General features: G+C 45.9%; 2 protein-coding genes across 14 annotated transcripts in view; one reads left to right on the top strand and one right to left on the bottom strand.

The window, feature by feature from the left end:
* The window catches only part of PSMC1 (proteasome 26S subunit, ATPase 1), a 1,015,066-nt gene that overhangs the window by 42,466 nt on the left and 961,209 nt on the right, over positions 1-11,391 (top strand). The gene's annotated exons all lie outside the window — the stretch shown is intronic.
* Positions 1-11,391, bottom strand: part of FOXN3 (forkhead box N3) — a 467,440-nt gene that overhangs the window by 149,738 nt on the left and 306,311 nt on the right. The window lies entirely within an intron of this gene.

Below are 11,391 nucleotides of genomic sequence, written 5' to 3'. Positions count from 1 at the left end.
TTTGGATTAAGTTTAAACACGACCAAAACAAAGCAAATAGGCCATTTCCCACCCAATGGCCTGAAGCCTAGGTTGCTCTGAAAGTGTATTACTCAGTGACTGTACTATCAAAATTTCCAGAAAACAGTCCCTGTGGAATGCTAATATAATTATTATTAAATGTAATAATCATTACTTGGAAGCTTTCTGATTTCACTAACCCAACTCTCTCTCCACCTCCGCACACAAATTCAAAATGTTTTTCTTAGATTGTTTCTCCTCTGTGTTACTAATGGAATAATCTGAGGCACTCATCAGACTATGTAAATCTACACCTTTTTTTAAGCTGAAATAATTCCGGTTATTAAAAACAAACATGGGTACTGTTTGTAGATCTGAGAGGAATATGGAATCAATTATATTTTATGTGTAAATAAGGCCGCCCACCAGATAATGCTGGATGGCTGGTGAACTTTGTTAGAAAAGTGCTGATGCAGATGAAAATTTGGACAGGCTCTTGTGAAAGTCAGAAACACCAAAGGTCTCTTTGCTTTTGCTACCCTCTCCCTTGGGTTCTCCATTTACCGAGTCACAGTATTTCTTAAAGCTCATTGGCAGCCGGCACCTCTGCTTATTCTTGGGAGACACGTGTTTTGCATCATATTACAACCCATAGTTTTTGCATAACCATGGTGAGAGGAACCATCCTTCCCAACCCCAACCTCAACCAAAGCTTAGAAAAAGTGCCATTCTCAATCTTTCAGAATCACTCATAAGTAAATCCTACAGCAGTCTCTGTTAATGATAATTTAAATGTGTGCCCGATATAGGTAACTTTTGTACATTCTGCACCGACATAAAGAAAAGAACGAAGATCTTCAAGTTTTGTCAGTATTTGCATTTTTGGAAGAAGAGCACGAAAATAACATCAAAATGAAAAATTAGGCCAGAAGCAGTAGCTCACACCTGTAATCCTAGCACTTTGGGAGGCCAAGGTGGGCAGATCATCAGAGCTCAGGAGCTCGAGACCAGCCTGGCCAACATGGTGAAACCCTGTCTCTACCAAAAATACAAAATTTAGCCAGGCATGGTGGCACCCACCTGTAATCCCAGCTACTCAGGAGGCTGAGAGACGAGAATCGTTTGAACCTGGGAGGTGAGGCTGCAGTGAGCAGAGATAGTACCACTGTACTCCACCCTGGATGACAGAGTGAGAGACCCTGTTTCAAAACAAATGAACAAACAAACAAACAAAAGAAAAATGAAAAAATTGTATATTTCTGCCCCTAATCCGGCAGGATAGAATTAGCTCTCCTAAAATGAGTTCGAATCTCCTGGAATTTGTTTGAGATGTCCTGCACCATTCTGTGCGGATGCACACACTTACTACAGCCACTGTGGGTCTCCAGTCTACTCTGAAAATCATCCCAGTGTCTTCAGGCTGTATCTGGGGAAAGCATGGGAGCTCCCGGCCCACACTGTCCTTATAATGCCTGCGCCCACATCTGTGGCCACATACAACTGGGAAGAAGCAGAACCTGGCCCCCAGAACTGGACACAAAAGATAAGAGTTCAAGTAACCTATGGCCGACTTGGCCTGGCTCAAAAAGAGAAGCTGAGTCATTCAGAGTCCCCAAGACTAGAATGAACCGAACAGACTCTTTAAGGAGGAGGTAGGGAAAGGAGAAGCTGCTAGGAGGCCAGAAGGCAGCTGTGGCCTGAGCAGATTAACACACTGAACAAATGGAAGGAGGCAGCGAAGGACAGGTAAGCACAGCACGGGAGCCTGGCTCGTGCAGAGGCTAATGGAGCCCAGGCAGTGGAGGATGCAGAGGACAGAGAAGCAGGTATCTGAAGCCCCTGGGAGAGCTCTTGCAGCCTGAGGGGTCTCCTGTTCCAGGCACTAGTTCTCTTGAGGCCTGGCCGTATGGTGGTCACCCTGCCTGTGTATGGGATTTCCTGGATGACTATAAAACTGTCTTTTTGTTTGTTTGTTTGTTTTTTGATTTTTTCTTGTGGTAGTTTAAATGCTCCTTATATTCAGAAATCCAAACTACCATACACCAGGTTTGAGGGTCTCCCTTCAACATCACCCCTTATAGGCCATTCAGTCTCTCCAGGGTCTCTCCTCCATTAAGTGTGATGGCTGGCCTTGGCGTGCCCTGCAGTCACTTTGGATTAATATTCTAGGACCCCATTTCCAAGCCTCCAGGAGTTATCACCTGCCACCACTTCTCTCTACCCATCAGAACACAGAGATCGGGGTTGTGGGGAGTATGTTCCGGGACTCACCCACAGTCACGCACTAGGCAGGTGCAGAGGGGCACCTGGAAATCAGGTCACTGCTGTTTCCATGACACGGGTGGCCTCTAGTAGTAGAATTAAAAATTTATAAACAAGAAAATCGGGGAAGTGGATTTCACAGAAAAGTCTGTGCTTTAAGCAAAGAAAAAGGAATCTAAACTCTTCATTAACTAGTTACAGCTAACCATCGGAGTAACAGCAAAGCCAAAGCAGAGGCTGAGGAGGAGATGCACTTTAGCCCAGGGGGGTCTCTGGAGTCTGTTCTCTGCCCTCTGGGTGTGCGGTTTAATCCTTCCACAGCCAGCCAAGGCCCGGCCTCTACAGTGGATTCCCACAGTGGTGCGGCGGAACCATTTTCTGGTTTAATACTGAAACGGCAGGTTTGAACCTCACCTCACTCAGTAAAAAGAATCTCACTTAGTGATGAAAACCCAATTAAGCTCTGCCAAGAGTGACCGATGGCCTTGGCTTCCTTGGGCTCTCAGTCTGCAGTCACAGACCTACCTGAAAGAGGAGTTTCCGCTGCCTTAAGTCACCAAAACTGGGCAAGCCCAGATCTTGAAAAACAGTTCTGTATCTAAGCCTGACAGTATGAACTCTTTTTTTTTTTTTTTTTTTTTTTTTTTTTGAGACGGAGTCTTGCTCAGTCACCCAGGCTGGAGTGCGGTGGCGCGATCTTGGCTCACTGGGTTCACGCCATTCTCCTGCCTCAGCCTCCCGAGTAGCTGGGACTACAGGCGCCCATCACTACGCCTGGCTAATTTTTTTTTGTATTTTTAGTAAAGACGGGGTTTCATCGTGTTAGCCAGGATGGTCTCAATCTCCTGACCTCATGATCTGCCCGTCTCAGCCTCCCAAAGTGCTCGGATTACAGGCGTGAGCCACCGCGCCCGGTCGACAGTATGAACTCTTCTCGGTGTGAAAATAAAATGTCACTAAGGGCCATCCTACTTGTGCGGGGATGGGGACAGTGACCAATGCTCCTGGCCAGTGAGCACCCATTCCCTCCAGCAACAGCTCTCTAAATTCCCCTAGGTGCCAGCACCCTAGTGCAGCGTGGGCATGATACCAGTCACAAGTCAAAAAATGTACACCGTCCTCTGCTACAATGAATAGCTTAGGGAAGGGGATATGGCTTTGGGTCAATGGCAGTCAGGTCTGAATTTTGTGGGAGGAGATCTTCTCTCTTTTCATTGGACTTACCTGCAGGGACTCACAGGGGGTCGGGCAGCCATCCTGCCTCCACGAGGTGACAACGTGCCTGAGAACCAAGCCAACACAGAGAAGAGATTCTAACGGGTGGAGGTCCTGGCTCTGCTGGAGCCAGGAAGTCATGGCTTCATGTCTTTGTCTGAAGTTAGACCTATCCTGGACTTTCCAGTTGGATAAAGCTGCCCGATTTTCATTTGCATGAAAGCCACTTTGAGTCAACTTTCTCTCAGTTGCAAAGACAACTACTAACTAATCCACTGATAATGAATTCAAATGGAGATGAAGCTTAAGGTTACCTCTCCCGCTGCCTTTAAGGAAAGGGTCCATCATGCAAATGGAATTATTACAGACAAGGATGAAAAGAGAAACAGGGATTCTGCTTAAGAAAAGTACCTGCTAGCATTTGGGCACCATACACACCACACTAACTGCTAATAAAAGGACCTTATTACCTAGTCTTATTTGGCGCTCGATGGACTATCAGTGTTCTACACTTGGCAACCCTTTAGTTAGCATCTAGTTGACATGAAAAATCCTTAAATCTTTTGGCCAGGCGCAGTGGTTCACTCCTGTAATCCCAGCATTTTGGGAGGCCGAGGCGGGCAGATCACCTGAGGTCGGGAGTTCGAGACCAGCCTGACCAATATGGAGAAACCCCGTCTCTACTAAAAATACAAAATTAGTCGGGTGTAGTGGTGCATGCCTGTAATCTCAGCTACTCAGGAGGTTGAGGCAGGAGAATCGTTTGAACCCGGGAGGCAGAGGTTGCAGTGAGCCAAGATCATGCCATTGGATTTCCAGCCTGGGCAACAAGAACGAAACTCCATCTAAAAAAAAAAAAAAAAAATCCTTATATCTTTTAAAAAATATCTTTAAAAATACCTTATATCTTTTAAAAAATAAGGTGTATGGGGCCAGGTGCGGTGGCTCATACCTGTAATCCCAGCACTTTGGGAGGCCAGGTCAGGAGTACGAGACCAGCCTGGCCAACATGTTGAAATCCTGTTTCTACTAAAAACACAAAAAATTAGCCAGGCATGGTGGCATGTGCATGTAATCCCAGCTACTCAGGAGACTGAGGCAGGAGAATCACTTGAACTTGGGAGGCAGAGCTTGCAGTGAGCCGAGATCACGCCATTGCTCCAGCCTGGGCAACAGGGTGAGATTCTGCCTCAAAACAAAATAAAACAAAACAAAAAGGTGTACGGCAATTAAAAGGATGGGATCCTAGCATAAAACTAGACACCTGCGGCCAGGCGCGGTGGTTCACACCTGTAATCCCAGCGCTTTGGGAGGCCGAAGCGGATGGATCACAAGATCAGGAGGTCCAGACCATCCTGGCTAACCGGGTGAAACCCCGTCTCAACTAAAAATACAAAAATAAGCCAGGCATGTTGGCACTCGCCTGTAGTCCCAGCTACTCAGGAGGCTGAGAAAAGAGAATCACTTGAACCTGGGAGGCAGACGTTGCAATGAGTTGAGATCATGCCACTGCACTCCAGCCTGGGCAACAGAGCGAGACTTGGTCTCAAACAAAACAAAACAAAACAAAAAACAAAAAAGCAACTAGACACCTACCTCTGTGAAAATCTAGAAGTAGAACAAAGCACTGGTGCAAAACAAGTGTACTATAAATGCAGCATTCAAATCCATGGGGGAAATTTGGACAATTCAAACTGGGATGCAAAAATCAGTGAAGGCTAGCTGGGCGCGGTGGCTCATCCCTGTAATCCTAACACTTAGGGAAGCCAAGGCAGGTGGATCATTTGAGGTCAGGAGTTTGAGACCAGCCTGGCCAACATGGTGAAACCCCATCTCTACTAAAAATACAAAAATTAGCCAGGTGTGGTGGTGGGCACCTATAATCCCAGCTACTTGGGAGGCTGAGGAACGAGAGTCGCTTGAACCTGTGAGGCAGAGGTTGCAGTGAGCCGAGTCTGTACTACTGCACTCCAGCCTGGGTGACAGAGCAAGACTAGATCTCAAAAGAAAAAAAAAGAAAAAAGAAAAAGCCACGGACCTCAGACTGAAAACTGGGCCTTAAGAGAAGAATATAGCTGGCCAATCCACCCGGGCAAGGGTGTCAACCTCAGCAATTGTAAAAGTAAGGAAAATCAAGCCAAAAAAACCTCTATCAATTGGATTCACAGATACTTACAAGACTGACAAGACCCAGGGATGACAGGAGAAGAGTCCAATATAATATAACAGGATATCTAAGTTGATATAACTTGGGGAAGGGGGATGGAGAGAAACGATAAATATGTCTATCTCCTTGGTCCATAAATTCAGCTTCTAGGAATTAAACTTCACATTCTACGGCCCGCCAATAAAAGGACTCGGGCTTTAATACTGGACAGACCTGAGTGTGTTTTACAATCCCACCACCTTGCTAGCTGGCGGACCCTGGGAAAGTTACTTGTAGAGTGGAGATATACTAGCCCCTAAATCATAGGACTGTTAGAACTGCATGTGTGTACTTAGCATAGCACCAGGCCTAAAGACAGGACCACAGAGGTTATGAGCACTCGCAGTTATACCTCAACCCATATCCTCTGTGCTAGAGTTTGCCCCCACTACCGACTGCCCTGCAAGCTGGGCTAACAGCTCACAACCACCACCTTCTACAGAAATCCTTTTAGCTGAAGGTCTCAAGAGGCCTGGGATTACAAGATAAATGACTGACAGTACAAAAGTCCCGTTGCTTTGTCCCAAAGAGGACAACACTGCCAGTGTGATGATGCTCCAATCAGCTCACAGCCAGACTTTGGGACCTCTTTGCTTGGCCCCTTCCTCATCCCGTTTCCCTCCCTCTCCCTCCTGAGAACAGTCCCTCAGCAAATCACTCACACCCAAGTCCCTGTCTCAGATTCTGCTTCTAGAGAATCCAGCCTAAGACATAACTGTTAGGATTTTTATTACCAGGCAACGGTACAAAGGTCTAAGTCTCTGCATGTTTACTGAGGCATAACATAAAGAAATGGAAAACAACCAAAATGTCCAACCACAAACAGATGAATCCGTACAAGGGGACACTGCACACACAGTACAACAAGAGTACTGTGTATCCACATGAACTGACAAGACTGCCGGGTGCGTACAACAAGAGTACTGTGTATCCACATGAACTGACAAGACTGCCGGGTGAGTACAACAAGAGTACTGTGTATCCACATGAACTGACAAGACTGCCGGGTGAGTACAACAAGAGTACTGTGTATCCACATGAACTGACAAGACTGCCGGGTGCGGCGGCTCACACCTGTAATCCCAGCACTTTGGGAGGCGGGGTGGATGACTTCAGGTCAGGAGTTCAAGACCAGCCTGGCCAACATGGTGACACCCCCTTCTCTCCTAAAATACGAAAATTAGCTGGGGTGGTGGCGCATGCCCATAATCCCAGCTACTCGGGAGGCTGAGGCAGGGGAATCACTTGAACCTGGGAGGCAAAGGCTGCAGTGAGCAGAGATGGTGGCACTGCATCCAGCCTGGGCAACAGGGCAAGACACTGTCTTAAAAAAAGACAAAAAAGAAAGGAAAAAAAAAGGCATTGACAAGAGAAGAAGTCCATGTATACTGTTGTATGAGCTCAGGCACAAGTAAAGTTTGTGCGGGTAAAGTCGCATGTGAAGAGCTATTCCAACACCAACGTCCACAGCAGCAGCAGTATTCACAGTAGCAATCCAAATGTCCCTCGATGGTGAATGGATAAACAAAATGTGGTATTAAACATACACACAAGAGAGTATTACTCAGCCTTGAAAGGGGCAAAAGTTCTGACACATGCTACAACATGGATGAATCTTGGGGACGCTGTGCTAAGTGAAAGAAGCCAGTCACAAAAGGACAAATACTGTATTATTCCATATATATACGAGGTACCCAGAGCAGTCAAATTCATAGAAACAGAAAGTAGAATGGTAGTTGCCTGGGGCTGGAGAGAGGAGGAAAAGGGGAATTGCAGAGTATCAGTTTTGTAGAAAGTTCTAGAGTCTGGTTGCACAACAGTGTGAATATACTTAACCCTACTAAACTATACTTAAAAGTGATTAAGAGTACATTTTACATTATGGGTATTAAATTAAAATAATGGGTATTAAGAATTAAAAAGAAAAATTTTAAAAATTTTCTTAAAATGTAACAACGCAGAAGTAGGGATACTTTTAATCAGTTCTTTAAACTGATTTATTGTTTGAACATTCTACATGAGTATATGTTGACTTAATAATTAGAAAATACAATAAGCTATTTTAATTCTGGGAAAATACTAATACACTACAAAACGATAAATATTTTACTACACTAGGCTGGTAATCTAAGTCATTCAGGAATGTGGGTCTTTGGCAGTGAGTGTGTACTCGTTTTTAATAGTGTATAAATTTAACTCTGGTCACTTGTTTTGTTAGCTTCCTTGCTTTTTCTTTTTCTTTTCTTTTTTTTTTTTTTTTGAGACGACGTCTCACTCTGTCACCCAGGCTGCTGCAAGCTCCGCCTCCCAGGTTCACGCCATTCTCCTGCCTCAGCCTCCCGAGTAGCTGGGACTACAGGCACCCCGCCCGCCACCACACCTGGCTGGGTTTGTTTGTTTTTTTTTTTTTTTTGGTACTTTTAGTAGAGACGGGTTTCACCATGTTAGCCAGGATGGTTTCAATCTCCTGACCCTGTGATCTGCCCGCCTCGGCCTCCCAAAGTGCTGGGATTACAGCCGTGAGCCACTGCGCCTGGCCCCCTTTCATTTCTTATCTCAGCTCAACCAAAAGAACTTCAAGAACATCAGTCACTGTTCTGTGACCATTAAAATGTCTAGGTTAATTCCAGAAAAACTGTCAACTAAAGTCCCCTTCCAGATTTTCTTGATTTCATTCATTCAACAAATACTTCTTAAGTGCTTAATAAGTGCCGTGCAACACACAAAGTCTTAGGGACACAATGGTGGCCAAGATGAGCTCAGTTCGTGGATGTCGAACTGGGAAAAGACAGACATGAGATGGACAGGGTGGTGTGGAGCTCTGCTTGTGTTTCCCTACTAGGCCACGCGTGTATGCACAAACATACAGACGCAGTCACTTAAGCCACCTTTCTCAATGATGCTGATATTAGCCAACCTAGAACCTTCAAAAATCCCAACACAGTAAGAGATTTTCAGTGACCAAGACAGTTGAATTTGCTTAATCTGAGACACTCTCATAAACTCAGCCTAAAAGAATGGAAATTTCTTTCTTGCTCAAATTTAATTACTCTTCCCGGCTTGTAGCAGAGGTCACCTCCCCAGTAATCATGTCTCAGAAAGCCTAGTCATTTCCTTGAATGATTTTCCTAAAGGCACTTGATAGATGTTCTTTGATACCAGATCAGCCCCCTCCATATCACCTGGCTCAGACAAACAAAGAGAAGGGTGTGATAAATGTGTCTTTGATGCCCAGGGCCCAGCCTCATTCTGGGGCACAAAGACCATCGATCCTTTTTATTCCTTCTCCTACTCATTCTAGACTGAAATCCAAACACCTTTCTGATCTGAAAATCATTTCCTGAATTCTTGTCTCTTGGTGCAGCATCACACAGCAATATCTTGATGAGACAGCACAAATAATTGCTAAATATAATCTTTCACGTTGGCATAACCCTGAAAGGACATACAATGAAAATAAGATCATTACAACGAGGATGAAGCCAGGCGTCATACAGTCCATCAGCTCACCCTTCCACTTGCGCAGGAGATCAAAGGCAAGGGCAGCAAACCCAACTAAAGAATCTGAGTGTCCAGTCTCCCAGGCATGTCTTTGTTTCTCCCCCTTCCCCGAACTCTCCTCCATGGCTCTGCTGTCCTCAGAATGTTGTCCATAGCACGGTTAGAGGAACAAAGAACAGGCAGGCCCCAGAGTTGCTGTCGAATGGAACGAATATGCAGCTCAGACTCAGGGCAGGCTGAGAAAACTGCGGGGAATTTTAGATGTCACTCTGCCGAACGATCTGCGTGGGCTATATTGGATATCAGCTCGGAGTTCCTTTTCTAGCATTAACATCCGATTTGTGCTGATCCAGCCTGGTGGCTCCTCTGGGACTGAGTGCCCATCAATCTGTGAGCCAGATGGCTTAAGCTTATGTGTAGCTGCTGGTCACAGAGGGAAGTGGGGCTAAAGGGGCCGATGCAGATGGTGAGTGCAGCTCTCTAACCACTGGCTGCACCTACCCAGGCAACTATCTCAAGAATGGATGCTGCTTTCCCTTCTCCCAAGATCCTAGATAAACTCTTTGTTATCAACTACTGCAGCAATGGCCCACAACAATCATGCTTTCCTGTATCCACACCCTCCTGTGGTCCCCGCCAAAAGGAATCTGGCTTGGCTTCTTGATTTGCTGTAGCCAATAGGACATTAGCAAATATGATACAAGGAGAAACTGTTAAAGTGCCTGCATATTGGGGCTTGCTTTCTCTTATTGCTGGGAACCCTTCTGCCATCAAGTGAAAAAGCTTGGTATCACTTCCTGAAGGATGTGAGACCCCACCGAGACAGGCCCCAGCTGTCCCAGCCATCCCAGCTGAGGTCCAAATATACAAGGGAGCCCAGCTAACACCACAAGGAATAGAGAGGAGCCATTCAAGCTGAGCCAACATACAGAATTGCTGGGCAAATAATGATTCTTCTTTTTTTTTTTTTTTTTTTTTTTTTGGTCTCACTCTGTCACCCAGGCTGGAGTACAGTGGCATGATCATGGCTCACTGCAGCCTCGACCTCCCAGGCTCAAGCAATCCTCCTACCTCAGTCTCCTGAACAGCTAGGACTACAGACACGTGCCACCACATCCAACTACATTTTTTTAAATATAGAGATGGAGTCTCACTCTGTTGCCCAGACTGGTCTCGATCTCCTGGGCTCAAGTGATCCTCTCACCTCAGCCTCCCAAAGTGTTGGGATTACAGGCATGAGCTCACTGTGCCCAGCCTATGATGATTTGTTGTTGTTGTTGTTGTGGTTGTTGAGATGGAGTCTCACTTTGTCACCCAGGCTGGAGTGCAATGGTGTGATCTTGGCTCACTGCAACCTCCGCCTCCCAGGTTCAAGTGATTCTCCTGCCTCGGCCTCCTGAGTAGCTGAATTACGGGTGCCCACCACCACACCTGGCTAATTTTTGTATTTTTAGTAGAGACAGAATTTCGCCAAGTTGGCCAGGCTGCTTTCAAACTCCTGACCTCAGGTGATTCACCAGCCTCGGCCTCCCAAAGTGCTGGGATTACAGGAGTGAGCAACCGCACCCGGCCACAAATGATGATTCTTTTAAGCCATTTAGTTTGAGGTGTTTGATCAGCAGCAGGAGCTAACTCATGTAACACTCCATGCAATAGAACCCGCACCACAAAGCGGGATTCCAAGACTGCAATTGACTTCAAGATGTAGTTTGACAGGGTGACTTTAGTGGGTACCTAATGCAAAAAAAAAAAAAAAAAAAAGTAAAACAGTAAAAGCAATCTCGACAATACTTTATAAAGCCTGGCCTCTGAAAGTGACTGCGGAAGCTCATAGGATGAAATCATCTGCACGAGGCACAGTTGTTTTACGTTCAATAGCAGCTCCCTCAAGGTAACTCTTCTTACCAGCTCAGCCATGCCAGCCTCAGGAACAGCCACCCCACTTCCTGCGACATGTTTTAGAAGGCAAGGGTTCTAGGTGTTAGTGCTGGAGCTGACAGGTACTGTCCTCTCTCTAAGAGTTCCTTCTACCTCTGAGAGTCAGGAAGAAATCGAGACACCCTGGAGGGAATCACTCAGAAATCATTAGACAGTCACTGTACTTTGGAAAGTGCCTGTTTCCTATTAAGCAGCTCAAAATGTCACCTGAGGGAAAGGCAAATTTCAGCAGGGGTAAAGTGTAGGGACCCACAGGGTCCCTTATATAA

Source organism: Macaca thibetana, chromosome 7 (genome assembly GCF_024542745.1).
Source record: "Macaca thibetana thibetana isolate TM-01 chromosome 7, ASM2454274v1, whole genome shotgun sequence".
NCBI lineage: Eukaryota > Metazoa > Chordata > Mammalia > Primates > Cercopithecidae > Macaca > Macaca thibetana.
Note: the sequence above shows the minus strand (reverse complement) of the source record. Positions and strands in the feature narration are given on the sequence as shown.